At 44.2% G+C, this 10162-nt stretch overlaps 1 protein-coding gene and 1 pseudogene across 3 annotated transcripts in view; one reads left to right on the top strand and one right to left on the bottom strand.

The window, feature by feature from the left end:
* Fndc1 (fibronectin type III domain containing 1) overlaps window positions 1–10162 on the bottom strand; it is an 89767-nt gene that overhangs the window by 72049 nt on the left and 7556 nt on the right. The gene's annotated exons all lie outside the window — the stretch shown is intronic.
* On the top strand, window positions 1839–2418 carry LOC116077779 (annotated as a pseudogene).

Here is a 10162-nt window from a genome sequence, read left to right as displayed (position 1 = left end):
AGCTACTGCCGACAGGATCATCTTAGACCTACATCTTACAGCTACTGCCGACAGGATCATCTTAGACCCTGAGGTTAAAACCCACAGCTCTAGAGAAAACCACAAAGAAAATATTGACCGGAAAGAACCAGATATTTTCTGAAGCAATTAACCACACACTAGTGATTTAAAAGGAAATACTAGCTCGTTCTTTGATAGTCTACCAAAGTACTTACTGAAGAAATTTATGTAACTGAAAGTTAGTTTAATTGGACTAAAAGAAAACCACATCTGAAAAGTAGATTTGAGTAAAACTCATTGGTTCTCCAAAGTCATGGTCACATTCTGTGCTAAGACAGTCACGTATTCATAGAACCATCTGCAAGTCTTGGTAGCATCGGCACCTGGGTTCGAGAGATGGAAAAGGGAGGAGTGTTTCTACCACATCAACAAATAACAAACCAGGCATAGACTTTATTTTATCCGACAGGTACATATAGTGACTTCTCTGTATATTTATTTTAAACATGTAAATTGAACACCAGGTGGAGAAAATGAGTCAGAAATGAAAACATAAAGTTTACTGCTGACAACATTGACACAGAGAATGGGGCGTTTAGGTTCTGTCACGTGTGTCCTGTTTCTTTGCCCCCTTTCTCAAGAAGCTTGGGAGCATTAGACAAACCCAGAAGAGTTCCTGAGGGTGACAAATCCCAGGGAGGGCCGAGCCAACATGTCTGGTCTATTCTAGGGAGGGGCCACGTAGAAGCCAGGGTGAAGCTGAATGCAAACTCTCCCACCTGGAGGATAGTCCAGGAGCTTCAAAGCCACTAACCCTGTCTAAGAGGAAAAGTCAAGTGGTATAGTCCCCTCCACACTGCACAGAGGAGTATGGGTAGATTAGAAGCCAGAGTCACTTCAGCGAAGAGGACAGAGGACAGAAGAGGACTGAAGAGGACAAAGAGACGCTCCCTTACATTCAGCCCCAGCTGTTGGGCTATTCCTGCCCACACTGGGCGTGACCATTACTCTATGCTCGGGCTATACTGACTCCTCCAAGTAAGAACCAAGATGACCTTGCCCTATGTTTGGGGGACCCCTGTAATACCCACCGAGGGGCAGCATGTGTCTTCCTAGGGTTAGAGATGGACATAGTGTTTCCTAGGCCCCAGAAAGCTGAGAAAGAAGCCCAACTCCAAAACCAAATTGATCTCTCGGCTGAAAGTCCCCTGCTTAGTCTGCCCTACCGTGATCTCAAATTTTGCTCAGTCTGTGACGCCCAAAAGAGCTCACCAGGGTGTAAGTAAAAAGATGGTGTAACATCCTCAGAATGCTGGCAAGACAAACATGCACAATGCTCAAGTACGTTCATCTCATCACCAAAGTCCCCGAGACAGTTACAGACAGAACAGACGTGAAGCCATCTTTGTCTTCTAGCTTAAAATCAAAGAAACAAATATCTAAACTTCTCTCCTCCTCAGCTTCTTACTCCATTGGGCCTCTGTAGAGACGATTCAGTCAAATGCCCAGATGTGGGCAATAGCATGTCCCTCAAACTGGTACAGAACCTTCAGGACACCCTAAACGCAGCAGTTCTCAACCTGTGGACCGAGATCCTTTTAGGGGGGAGGAGGGTAGTGGGCAGAGTCAAACAAGCCTTTCACAGGAGTCCCATATCAGATATCCTGCGTTTCAGATATTTTCATTATGATTCATAACTATCAAAATTGCCCGCCTCCAGGCCCCACCCCTCGGCACAGGCTCGTGCAGGAAGGGACGGGTGGGGAAGGAGTAGCAACAAGCTCCCCCGACCAACCCTACCCTGGCCCCAGTGCCTACCCAGTCGGCCTGGCACAGTCATGATCAAGGCCATCCTCATCTTGAACAACGCCAGGAATCACAGCTCTCCAAGTTCTATCAACCCTACAGTGAAGACAGAACTAGCAAATCACTAGAGAGAGTTTGCATTTGGTATCTAAGGGAGATGCGAATGTTTGCAATTTCCTAGAAGAAGGATTCTTAATTGGAGGATCTGACAACAAACTCATTTACAGACATTATGCAACACTGTATTTTGTCTTCTGTGTGGGTTCCTCAGAAAGTGAACTTGCTATTTTAGATCTTATTCAAGTATTTGTGGAAACATTAGACAAACGTTTTTGAAAATGTCTGTGAACTGGATTTAATATTTCATGTAGACAAGGTTTGTAATGTTCCTGCAGAGATGCTGATGGGGGGGGTGGTATTGGAGACCAACATGAATGAGATCGTCACACAAGGTGATGCTCAAAAGAAACTGGAGAAATCCGAGACTGGCTTAGCCAAAGCCCCACCTGTGCTGTATCTGCTGTAAAGAATATGAATCTTCCTGAGATCCCAAGAAATATTAACATTGGTGACATCAGTATAAAAGTGCCAAAACTGCCCTCTTTTAAATAAATATTAAAAAGACCACTCCCAGGTAAAATCCAGAGAGAAAGTCATCTAAGTTTACCATGCAATTGTTTACCAAAAATAGAGGAAGAGAGGCTTAACTTTGCTCCTGGACTTAAGTCAAGGTACTGTATGAAAGCTGCATAAAATCAGTATGGAAGTTCAATGTCTCTTTTCTTGCTCAGTGATTTTAAAGAAACTGACTCATTCCCCTGTGATTTTTTTTTTTCTTTTCTAAATTGCATTCCTATGCCCACATAAAGGCATGCCTCTGTTTACTGGCTATTACAGTATTTTGAAAAGTGAGATGTTTCTTTAATTATGTACAACCCAAGATGTTGATGTTTTGTATAGGTCACAAGTGCAGCATTCTCTGATTCTTTCTGCTGTTTGTCACAATTGTTATTTAAAGAACCAAGTATCTATTGCATGAAAGCATGACCTTTTCTTTAGTTTAAATAAACTCCAAGGTAACTGGAAAAAATATCAAAATTAGTTCTGAAGTAGCAATGAAATAATTTTATAGTGGGAGGGTGCATCACAACATGAGGAATGGTATTGAAGGTGTGCACCATTAGGAAGGTTGAGAAGCACTGCCCTAAAGTAAGAGTAACTGAGTCCAGAATCTGCCAGTGCCTTAAATGGTTAAGATTGGGCATTGTCTCCTGGCCGACACAATGTTTCTAACCTATCCTGGTTTATTACCAAGCTTCCCATAACTTGTAATTTCTCTCTAGGATACTGCCCTGCTAGAGCTAGCAACAGAGGTCGAGAACATTCTTTAGGAAAATAGTTTACAATAGTTAGAAGTGTTTTGCATACTAGAGAGTAATGTAGGGTTTCCCTCTAGGACATTAGCTAAAAGTGTTAGGTCGGGACTCCCCACTGCCTGCCCCTTCTCCCCCCTCCCCGGTTAATCTCCTTGTCATTGCCTCCAGCAAGAGCCAGAGAATTAGTATAGGAATATCTAAATACCTCAACAGGTAGAGTTCCTCTCCTCTTCCTCCTGCTTCACACCTAGCTACCAGATCCCCACTGACCTTGATGTGCTGTCACCTGTCTATGTGACTCTTGACGTTTGCCCTGCTTGCTGTATGCTACTTAAGCCTGCTTTTCACTTTGTATACTAGGAGAAGGACTAACATGAGGACTGGGAGAAGAAGGACTTGGACTCACATGCAGGACTAACACTAGAACTTAGATGGGCTAGGACTCAGATTCATGCAATCTGCAGTCCCCCGGGCCCAGAGCACTTGGGCCCTGGGGATGCAGCACCAGTCCAGAGGAGATAGCTACTGCTTTAGACCCAGTATGTTTCAGATAGCCTCAGATGTACCTCAACTATTGAGCTGCCAGATTTACCATCTCTCTTTTGCAATGACTGTAAAAGTCTGATGCCATTTCTAAGAAATACATTTAGATCTTATACTTCATGTGTCATCTCTGCCATCATTTCTTCGCTTACGCCTTGTCGACCTGACTAGGACCCCCATTTCTCCGCGGGTTGAGGGAGGCCCAGATCGGCCATCCCGTGGCACCCAGGAGGAGCTGTAGAACAGTGGTGTCTTTCTTCTGTCTGTCCAGGAAGGCCTCACTCAATCCTGTAACACACCTGTGACCCTAACGATCTTATGATCCCCAATATGCCTAGGAGCCTTCTCTGGACTTACTCTAACTGGGGACACCACCAAGAAGCTAGGGAGGGTGTTCTGGGGTTTAAGGAAGCCTAATCTCACTGTTATACACTGAAGGCAACAGAGATCCAAAATTGTGGTCTGAGTAAACACCTTTTCTTTATACAGCATCTACCTTTGGATAGTTAGTTACAGCAATTAAAACAGACTAATAAAGAGTTCTGGGTTATCAGGGTTCCTAAAGCCAATTCCTGGACTTCCCATGCTCTATCTCCAGAAAAAACAATGAATTCTGAACTTTAAATAAGTCCAAGGAGAGATTCTACTACTGGTGTTCAGGCACTGGTCGGTTAGGGTATTATTAATAAAGACCTGCTATGAAAATCAGAGGCAACCTTTGAAACTAACTCAGCAGCCAGTGTATTTGGTCACAAAAGCTGGCAGTGATGAACCCAACCAAAGCAAGGAAGGCCAAGGCCAACAGAGGCTATAGACACACAGAGAGGCAGGCGGGTCCATGGAGCAGGTGAGGACAGGCTTAGTTACAAAGAAGGCCCCCAGAGGAATGTTCAAAGCTTTTGAAAGAGGTAAGCCACTTAAACCTCAAACACACTAGAATTATTCTCCAACGGCGTGGAGTCTGGCTGTTGACAGAAGTCTCCCCGCTTCATCTTTGAAAATCAAGTTCTACCATCTTATGAAAGCATCTAAATGCTTACAAGATTCTCTAGTGAAGAGAGCATTCATTTCAGTGTGACCACTAGATATTCCCCATCCCCGTGTGTGTGTGTGTGTGTGTGTGTGTGTGTGTGTGTGGGTGGGTGTGGGTGTGGGTGTGGGTGTGGGTGTGCTCGCATGTGCATGTTTGTGTTCATGTATGTACAATAAAGGACAACCTCATGTATTCTCTGGAACACCATCCACCTTCTTGGGAAATAAGATCCCTCACTGAGCTGCAGCTCACTGGTTAGACTGGCTGACCACTGAGCCCCTGGCTCTGTCTCCCCAGCACTGGGATTACAACCATGTACCACAACAACTGGCATATTTAAATGGGTTTTAGAAGTCAGTGCTTGCTTATGAGCAAGTATTTAACAAACTGAGTCATCTCCTCGGCCTCAACCACAAGCATCTAACCAAAACTCCAACAGCTACACCAGAAGAGAGGAGGACACACCTAAGTCGTAGTGCAACTTGCAGGTGGGGATCACGGGGAGAGACAAGTTTGAGATTTATTTGAGAGACAAGTGGAAGCACTCAGCTCTCTCCCACAAGTACTAGATAGCATCAGAATATACAGAAACATCCAGAAGGCTGGCTACACATGGGCAAAGTTCTGAGTTAACTGGCTAAAGTTTAAATCAGCCTTTAAATGGAATTATATTTGCCAAATAATTATGACCTTTCTTGTCTTCCCAAAGGAGAAGACTAAAGGTGAAGGTTGACTGAAGGTTGTGTAACACGGAACTGGTACCTGCAAGACCTACAGATGGTTGACTGGATCTTCCCGGAGAGCTGGATTGACTAAAGGTAGGAGGCAGGGGCAGGTGGATCTCTGTATGTTTGAGGGTAGCCCTCCCTACATAGAAAGGTACCAGTAAGATCCACAGATGGTTGGCTGAATCTTTCCTGAGAGGCAGGCATCTGCACCTTAAAACAACAGCTTGGTTTCTCTTCTGGAGTTTCTTGACCTCAAGGATCCATAAAAGCTTTTTCCATAGTTATTGATTCCTTGGGGGTCTGTCTCTGGGTCTGTAGAGACTGCCCTTGTAAAACAACACAGGGAGCCAGGCATGGTCTTCAATCACAACACTCAGGAGGCAGAGGCAGGTGGATCTCTGTGTGTTTGAGGCCAGCCTGGTCTATATAGTGAGTTTCAGGACAGCCAGGCTACACAGTAGGACTCTGTCTCAAAAACCCAAGATAGATAACTAGATAGATAGATGGATAGATAGATGATAGATAGATAGAATAGACAGACAGACAGACAGACAGATGAAATAAAATACCACAGGGAATTGGAAGACCTTTGTACAGAAAGCACCTGACTCCACCACAGGGAAGGCACATATTTTTCCACAGAGAAGTATCAAGGCAATCAGATGTGTCCTGTGTCCCCCACAAGGACAAGGACAGCCAACACAATAGTTCAGGGTCCTCGGAAGCCAACCATTCCCCACACAGTGCTAACTAGATGGATTCTGCTTGCGGCACTCAATGTGCTCTGCTGTACTTGTGCAGAGGAAGCACCACACACGACTGAGTGTGACCTAGAGAGACCCAGAATGACCGGGGTTGCTCCAGGTAGGTGGCTGCAGCAGGCCTGGCTGCCATCAGCACTCACTGAAGCACCCAGCAGTCAGTTGGACCCTCGGGCTCCCATCTCCTGCCACTTCGGCTAAATGTGAATTCCCTGTGGTTGTCCCCCCCCCCGCCCCCGGCCAGCCTTTTGATAACAACAAAGTACCACTTATTCCGAATGGAAGGCGGAAGGCCTCATCCCCACTGCATGCGTGCTAAAGTGCTCATGACAGTGCTGAGCTGACTCTGCATCCAACTGTGAGTCACATTTTTAATTCAACCCTAAGAAGCCAACTGGTGACTAATGCTATCCAGCTCACTTGCTAACCTTTACATAGAGTTTGTCACAGTCTACCCAATTCTCACTTGCTAACCTTCACATAGAGTTTGTCACCGTCCACTCTGCTTCCCTTCTCGCGTGAGCAGCACTGGTCTGCACAGAGTGGGTTGCCTCCGTGGGTTCACACTTGACTACAGAAACTGCAGCCAACACTGTGTCACCAGGGTCTATCTGGGTGATACATTCAAGCTGGTCACATAAGGCCACCACATACACTGTGGGGAATGTCCCAGAGCAAGAGCCCCAATCTACATGCAAGACCATCTGCATAATGAAGATGCTGGCTCACAGTGTTTTCACATCAAGCATGCTCCCATTACATGAGGTTAGCAGTTTCTTTCAGACAGAGTTGGTACAGAGTATCCTTGATTTGTACTCAGGGAAGCTGAGGGGCAAAAATTTGCACTGGTCCCTGCAGTTCTCTTCCCAGGATTTCCTCGCCTTATCTCCCTGCTCCATTTCTCCCTCCCCTGTAGCTGGAGAAAGAACTACAACACAGAAAAACATAAAATGGAGCAATAAAAAGAAACATCTGGGCAGGAGATGTGGCTGAGTAGTTATGAACACTTACTACACAATCACGAGGACCCAAGTGCAGATCCCAGCATCTATGTAATGAACTAGAGAAGCATCTGGAAACCCCAGTTCCAAGAGAGCCAATGCCTTCTGGCCTCTCCCCTGTGCTTGCACATTCACATGCACACACACACACACCACAAGCACATTCATTCATATACCCACATTCAGATACACTCAAATAAAATCAATCTTTTGTTTAAAATAGTTCAGGTCACCCTGAAATGCATAGTTCAAGGCAAGCCTGGGATTTTCAAAATTTAAAATAAAAATAACAACAAAAGCAATAAAGAAATCATGAAGGAATTCTTTAAAAAAAAAAAAAAAGAGCAGCAAGTGACAAATTTAAAATCAAACACCTAAGTCAGATGATTTTTGTGCCCAAGAATACTTGTTAAAAAAAAAAAAAGTCTTATCTCCGGAGATGCTTTCTGTTGGATTTTTATCAGTTCTACTCGATAAGTAATTTGTAACAGTTTAGCAGCTTCATGGAATCTGAAACTGTCATAACAAACACTACCTAGGGCCTAGGGGCCACTCCAAGGTCATTGCTCACTCCTCTGGCCCTTACTTTCCCTTGCCGAAAAGCTAGAATGCCAAACACATGAACGCCCTGACTCCCAGCTTCCCTTGCAGCTAGGATACATTTACAAGTTTGCTTGGTCTATGACACAGGTGAGGAAAGATGCTGTCATTTACGTAAAAGCAACTTGAAGGGCCATCCTGTGCTCCTGGCCTCTTTTACCTTCCTCTTTTCTCACCTCCTGTGATGTCATACATAATTCCTAGACAGGTAGCAACCGTCTAGCAACGGAAGGTGAGGTGACATGGGCAGCAATGGCCGAGTGGAAACATGGGATGATCTGGGGCCCTGTTGGCCTCACTAAACCCCGAGTCTAGGTCTCTCTGCTCCCAAGTTTACAAGGAAGAAATAAACAATTTCCTCATCTGTTTGTCCACTGATATCATAAAGGATTTGGGGCTAGCCACACTGTTGCTTGTGAATTTATGATGTTAAGTCACTTTTGACTTTAAGCGAGAACTGTGCTCACTTTAGCTTGTTCCTGTTGATTTTAGGGGTCCATTCTGGAAATGCCATTTTGACAACGTCAGTCCTTTTGTAGGCATGCCATTGACTTGAGTAAGTACATCTGTCCCCAGAACAACAAAACCAGAAATGAAAGTGAACCTAAGCAACCCCTCTGGCAAAGGGTGATCATTAGGACTTAGCATTTTAAAGCTCTTGGACTTTCTGTTTAGAAATCAACATAAACAAAAGCTACTGTTTCAGGGGAAATAAGATCCCCTCCACCCATGTGCACTACTGGCTTTCCGGAATGGATTAGAAAGATAAATTGGAAGGATTGGGTGGATGTTTTCCTTGTGTGAACATAAGACAATATGCCACTGGAAAGAAAAAATTTTGAGAGCTGTGAAGGGAACACTGTGCCATTCCTGCTGATGACAACACCACAGACTCATGGGAAATCAGTACTTCCCAGGTTTTTATGGGATCTTTTGCACATTCTTCAAATTCAGTTTGCAAACAAGAAATGATTCCCTAAAGAACTGCCATTGTTCACTGGTCCAATTCAGATTCAGCCCACTATAAACTGCTTGACATGCCAGGCAACACACACACACACACACACACACACACACACACACACACACACACACACACAAATCTCTCTAAAAATTCATTTCTTTCTCCAAAATATGAAAGTCATTGCCTAACTATGTTAAACACTTGGACAATCCTGTGTCCTCACTCACCAGTCATATATAGCCCTGAAAACTCCCTAGAAAAGTCCTTTAGAAAATGTGCCAGTCAGGGTCTGGGACAAGGCTCAACTGGTGAGTGCTAGCCTAGGGTGCATGAGCCCCTGAGTTCGGTGCCCAGTACCACATAACCCAAAAATGGTGGTACATGCTTGCAATCCCAGCACGTGGATGCAGAAGGATCAGAAACTCAAAACCATCTTTGGCAAGATAGTGAGTTAAAGGCCATCCTAGGACACACACACACACATACACACACACACACACACACATACACACACACACACACATACACACACACACATACACACACACATACACACACACATACACACACACACACATACACACACACACACACACACACACACACACACACACACACACACACACACACACACACACACATACACACACACACACATACACACACACATACACACACTAATAAGAGAGGCCAAAAAGTGCTGTGAGGGAGGTAGGTTTAAAAAAAAAAAGAGCAAGTGAAACAGATATGACCACACCAAAAAGACCCAATGACAGTCCAAATTTCAACTGAATAGTTTTTAAAATTTTTAATCACTTAGTGATTATTAATGGGAATAGACAAATAACCTATCAATAAAGGAGGAATAAAAACAATATATTGAACAAAAAGGTGTGTGTGTGTGTGTATGTGTGTGTGTGTGTAAAATCTTAAAGAAGAAAGGAATGCTCATTGGTTAAACAGATAACTTGCATCAACCATGCTATTTATTCATCCAACAAATGTTTTTTGAGCACTTAGTAGGTCTCAGAGTGTAAGTAAGGAACGAGCAATTCAGAAGTGACTAAAGAGACTTCCACCTGTGGTAGCCATTTTCTCTCCTGTGTTTTCTGTTGAGGTTTGGTCTGTTGCTGTGTATTGTAATGCTAAATTAGACCCAAAGGTCTAGTTGCCTACAAGGGAATTCTCACATTTGCTAGCTTCTGTTGTGTAAACCTTGTTCCTTAATTTAAAACTATTGGTTAAATAAAAATGGTACAGCCAACTACTGGAGGGATTAGAGGTAGGTGGGTTTTGAGTTACCTGGTTGGGGGTTGGAGAGAGAGAGAGAGAGAGAGAGAGAGAGAGAGA

The sequence above is a fragment of the Mastomys coucha genome, unplaced genomic scaffold (assembly GCF_008632895.1).
Source record: "Mastomys coucha isolate ucsf_1 unplaced genomic scaffold, UCSF_Mcou_1 pScaffold5, whole genome shotgun sequence".
Classification (NCBI taxonomy): domain Eukaryota; kingdom Metazoa; phylum Chordata; class Mammalia; order Rodentia; family Muridae; genus Mastomys; species Mastomys coucha.
This window is presented reverse-complemented; position numbering and strand designations above follow the sequence as displayed.